Raw genomic sequence first — 6,003 nt, 5'->3', positions numbered from 1 at the left:
CATTCAACTAACTTGTCCATACAAACCCCTTCTGGAAGTTAGGGAATCTAATCGAACCAAAGGTTATAAAAATACAACTATTTACTCTCAGATCATCAAACAGTTAATATTTATTATCACACAAGCAAAAACAATGCATTTTTGCACACAACAATATTTATTATCTTACATATACACAATAAAAGTCTCATAGACAGAGTGTGAGGATTCTCCCTACCTAAAGTTCAAGCTTTAACCTGAATACGTGGTCCAACAACACCAACATCTCGACTTCTCTTCTGGGTAGCTGGAAAGTCCAAATCTGACAATAATTCATTTAAAAGTAAATTTTGACCGAATTTCAGCATGACATTTCCTTTCGGTCATGCGTTAATTCCCAGAAAATGTCAAAGACTAGTTTACTAAGACTGAATCTCTATACTTTCTGGGCCTAGGATTTTTACTTAAGTACTGTTTGAATTTAAGTCTTTAACCAGTTAAAGTCCAACAACATGACCAAGTCTGAGCATGAGAGACTGGGGGAGCTCGAGCCCAGTGTCCAGTGCCTGTATGCTCACGCACTAACCTCGACATCATGTCTTTTAACATGGTGGTCTCGATCCATTATTAGATTGATTAATTAACATATAAGTCCAGTTTCTTAAAGTGCAAATAAAGTAAATAAATTACCACTTGTTACCTTAATTGCATGCTACCTAATCGTTTAACCAGTTTGTAGCAATTCCATAATTTAGTTTGTTATGCATAATTATTATACCATAATTCCAACTTTAACTAATCATGCCAATATTCCAACTTTGAAAGGAGAGGTTTAGCAGCATTTACCCGATTGTAGACCTCCTTAGCTTAATCTCGATCCAAACCAATAGATCATCAAATTAGCACTACAATATTAAAGCCTAAGAAGTACACAACTTAAGAGAACTTAACCAAGGCTTAAGGATATAGAAAACCTTACCAAATACCTACTCTGATCGGAGCTGAAAAATAGGCATAGCCTCCTCGCTATTGGCCTAGCGTTTGTTTGAAAACAACTGAACCAAAACTGAATAGGGGATCAAACCATAAAGAGGAGAGAGAATAGAGCGAATTCTGAGAGAAGAGTGATTCTCAAAAGTGGGGTGAGAAAATAAGGAAAATGGCCGATATTTATAGGTAGGGGTATACCCTGTCAAGCCCTCGGTGGCTTTGTCAAGCCTTTGTCAGGGCTAGGGTGGTAGCCTCCCAAGCTGCCACATGGCTTGGCTGTGCCACCCTAAGCCACCTGGTCGGGATGATGCTTGGGTTGTAGGGCAATACTCGACTATCCAATCGCGGATCGACGATTGAGATCGCGATCCCCGTTTTTGTTTTTCTATTTTCTTCTAAAATTCACCCGAAATTATCTCGTTGTCTGCAGTGAAATCTGAGGATATGGTGCCGTTCGTGGCATTCGGTACTATCTCCCATATTCTTTATTTCTCCAACGATTTGCACGTTTCCTTAAACAATTAGAAATATTCTCAAAAGTGCATTTTATTTATTTTCTCTAATTACTTAATTCAAAAATCCTAATTTATCTTCCGAAAATCATTATAGGAAATAAGTGCATGGTATACATGTTTTCTCAATCCCGTTGAATTCATCTCATCGAGAACTATGAGATTAAGGTTTTAAACTACGAAATTAAGGTCTCCAGCTATTTATACAATAGCAAAAACCTAGTAGAAGTGTGTTTCCTTAATTTCTTGAAAATAATAAATAAACACTAATAACTTTAAATAAATCCCAGAAAATGAGTAATGACTCCAAAAAATTTTCAGAAATTTTTTATAACCTCAAAATAAAGTACAGAAAAATTCTAAGGCATTACAAAATGACATCTCCAAACATCTTGTAGTCTTCTCCACTTTTTCCATCAACCCACAACTTTTTCAAGCGTTGTTCTTCATCTTGATCCATTGCATAAAAGAAATTAGGATAATCTTCTTGCGTACTTGTTAAATGCTCAAGCATTACCTTAGAATTTAGAAATTCTAACATCAAACGGCGTTCCTACAAAAAAGATTTCTAACGTCTTTTTCTAAAAAACTAATAGTATGATATCCTTCGCATTGTTTGGTCATTTCAACAAAAATCTTGCTTTTCTTCACCCCAACTGCGTGTAAAGAATTCATATTATACATATCACCAAAAACAATTCTCCTATGATAAGGAATATAGTGTGCATGCCCCAGTAAGAGTTTATGGTAATGCACTTTGACAAAATTTTGAATCAACCATTTTCCATCCTTCATTCTTTTCACTTCCATACTTGGTGTGCAATCTATTTTTAATCATGGTCGTGGGTTGACAACATTGTATTTTCGCTTTTTTCCAAACCTTGTCCAAGCAAACTTCACATCATGAATCCATTTGCCTTTGATCGATGACAAGCTATCTTTGCAATAGCCAACCCTGTTACTTTAGCATGCTTTTAAAACGAATATAGGCTCATTATCTTAATGAAATTTCATATCATCACAAGGCTTTAAGACCCTTTTTTTTTCCGTAATATATGATACAATTGGAATAGGAGTATTTCAATCTAGATCTATATGTTTGAGCGATCTGGGTCTATATGTTAAATGATTTGGAATTCTTTTTGTTTTTCAATCTGGAAGTTTTTTCAATATGTTAATCAGAAAGAGGAGAGAGAATTGAATTTATGTGGTGTTTGTGGTAGATATGCTATGACACAAAGAAGATAGGGACGAAGGATGTGAGATGTTTTACTTTTCAATTTTTAAAAGTCAAATAATAGAAGAATTATTTTTGTAATTTTACATTCCGTAGATAGGTGTAATAGAAATGCCACCCCAGCCCCTTCTTGGTATTCCACCTATTTAGTGGAATTGATTACAGTCAATTATGGTCAAACTCTTGGTCTTATTTACTTAATTTACAAGCGTGCTAAACATCTTGTTTTGATAGAATGAGAAATTAATTCTCAATCCTGCTATTGATTACAACCAAACAAACATGACCTAAGTATTTTTCTTCATTACAAGGTTGTAAGTCTTTTTCTTCATTACAAGGCTTTAAGCCTTTTTCTTCATTAACAATATCACCACTCTCATCACTAGCGTACTCTAAATTTAAGTCAACATATATATTTTCACTTTGACAAAATTTTGAATCAACCGTTTTCCATCCTCCCTTCTTTTCACTTCCATACTTGCCTTGCAATATATTCTCAAGCATGGTTGTGGGTTGACAACATTGGATTTTCTCTTTTTATCCAAACCTTGTACAAGCAAACTTCACATCAATCCATTTTCCTGTTGTCTTTGATCGATGACAAGTTATCTTTGTGATAGTAAACCCTGTTAGTCTGTTGTACTTTAAATAAAATGATTATGCCTCACCATCTCCATCAAATTTGTGAGAGAAAAGATGGGTCTTGGAGAACCGACTTCCATCACCATATCTTGATGCCATATCTAAAAGAGATGAAGATTTAGTATCCAAGATTTCTCTTTTCTATTCATTTTTTCTTTCCCTAAACTTGGTGTGAACTATTCTTTAGAGAAATCATATGTAAGATTTTGAGACTCTTTCTTTTATGAGAGTTAAATGAGAAACAAAGTTTGTTCTTCCTCTTGGTGGTGTCGAAATCTCAAGGAGGACATGGAATTAAGACATCCTTATGGGTGTGTGTAACCTTGAGTTCATCCTAAGGTGGTCTTCAAGGATCTCTCATCTTTAGCTATTTCTATTTTTCTTGTGTCATCCAACCTAGGATCCTAAGGGCTAAGGGAAAGTTTAATAAAATGAAATTTTCACCATGCTTCCACGCTCACATAGCTTATATTTTGCCATTTATTTTCCTTTATGTGACACTAAACTATATTAAAAGTAACAAGTAGCAAAGAGTAATTGTAATAAGTATAAAGGAAATTTAACCTTATGACCTTATTGGCCACCTCACTTGCTTTTATAACCTCACTTTTCCAAACATTACATTTATGACTATTTGACCAATTTTCGGACTAAAATACCCTTAAGGGTTCTGACAAAAAAAACCTCATTTGAATAAGGAATAAGATAAACTTGTTGTAGTACATCCAAACCGACCAACTTAATTGTCGACCATTTGTTGACCTATAATATCAATGTTGACAATTTGTCTACCATCAAAATTTCAAGATCTGAGCTTCATTGATTCTAGTCTGAAAAAAAAAAAAAAAAAAATCCATGTTTGAAAGAAAGATCAAGAAATCCAAAATTAGAATCTTCTTCTCATTTTCCTTGGACAAAATAATTTGCAAACCCACATTTTCACTCTTGTTCATGTTTTGTAACAATTTGAAGTTCATACAAAAGAACTCATAAATAAAAGGGATTAATACCATTTTGCTCCCCAGACTATTACACTTGTATCAGTTTGCTCCCCAGACTTCTAATTTGGAAAATTAAGGACTCTGACTTTTTCAATTTTGCCAATTGAGGTTCTTTTGTCAATTTACACATTTTTTATCCAAATCTTTGAGGGCAAAATGGTCCCTTCCAATTAGATCTTATCATTTTTTCCTCATGCATCATTTTCCCTCTTTTATTTCTTGCTAAATTTTGCTTGATCATCTCGAAATTTTAGATGAAAAATGTATAAATTGACGAAATAACCTTAATTGGCAAAATTGAAAAAGTCAGGGTCCTTAATTTTCCAAATTAGAAGTCTGGGGAGCAAACTGATACATGTGTAATAGTCTGGGGAGTAAAATGACATTAATCCCTAAATAAAATAAAAAATTGAAACTTCATTTGAATAAGGAATAAGATAAACTTGTTGTAGTACATCCAACCCGACCAACTTAATTGTCGACCATTTGTTGACCCATAATATCAATGTTGACAATTTGTCTACCATAAAAAATTTCAAGATCTGAGCTTCATTGATTCTAGTCTGAAAAAAAAAAAAAATCCATGTTTGAAAGAAAGATCAAGAAATCCAGAATTAGAATCTTCTTCTCATTTTCCTTGGACAAAATAATTTGCAAACTCACATTTTCACTCTTGTTCATGTTTTGTAACAATTTGAAGTTCATACAAAAGAACTCATAAATAAAATAAAAAATTGAAAACTAGATAAAAGTTAAAGAATTGAGACAAAGCAAGATTTTCACTGGGACAATAAATTATACAAAATATACAATTAAAGAACCTAGACTTGTAATATTGGTTGCTTCTTGCTATAGTTGAAACCAAATAAAAGACAAGACAATAAATAAATAATACAAACTTCTCACAATGAAGAAGCAACCAAGAAATGACATTAATTTTAATTGATTGCAAATTTGCAATGAAGAAGCAACTAACAATGACAACAAAGCTTAAAATAATTCAACATAAGGCACCACCAATTTTACAACTCAACATCAGCCAAACGAAGAATTGGAAAATTGAAAGAAAAAAAATTCATACACGGACACCAACCCAGCAACATGAGCACTAACAATACCCACGTGGCATGGGTCCAATGATTTTCCTATAGGCGACTTGGGTCCATTGTTCTCATCACGTTGCATCATTACTCAGACTTGGATGGTGCAGTCGTACTCTACGAACACCAGATTTGGGTGGGAGAGAGATGGTGATGACGAGCGGGGAACTTAGAGTCATGGACCCAGGCTAAAGCACTGAGGGATAGAGCGGTTATACTCCGTGAACACCAGATATGGGTAGGAGAAAAGATGGCGATGAGCGAGAGGTCAGGCTCTTGCGGGGAGGTCGATCGATCAAATCAAATCTTTTGAGTATGAGGCTAGGAAGGAGGGTGTGAGAGAGATTGAGAATGAAGAAAATAAGAAGGGCTTTTTGGACGCTTCATACGCAAAAATGGTCATAAAAGTAATGTTTGGAACAATAAGGTTATAAAATCAACATGGCTTCTCAATTATATTTATACCAACAATTTTTTTTTTCTTACCAAACATTCTTACTACACCCAACATTAACTTTTTAATTTTTTAATTTTCTTATTAT

Source organism: Dryas octopetala, chromosome 1 (assembly GCF_963921425.1).
Source record: "Dryas octopetala chromosome 1, drDryOcto1.1, whole genome shotgun sequence".
In the NCBI taxonomy this organism is placed as follows: domain Eukaryota; kingdom Viridiplantae; phylum Streptophyta; class Magnoliopsida; order Rosales; family Rosaceae; genus Dryas; species Dryas octopetala.
This window is presented reverse-complemented; position numbering follows the sequence as displayed.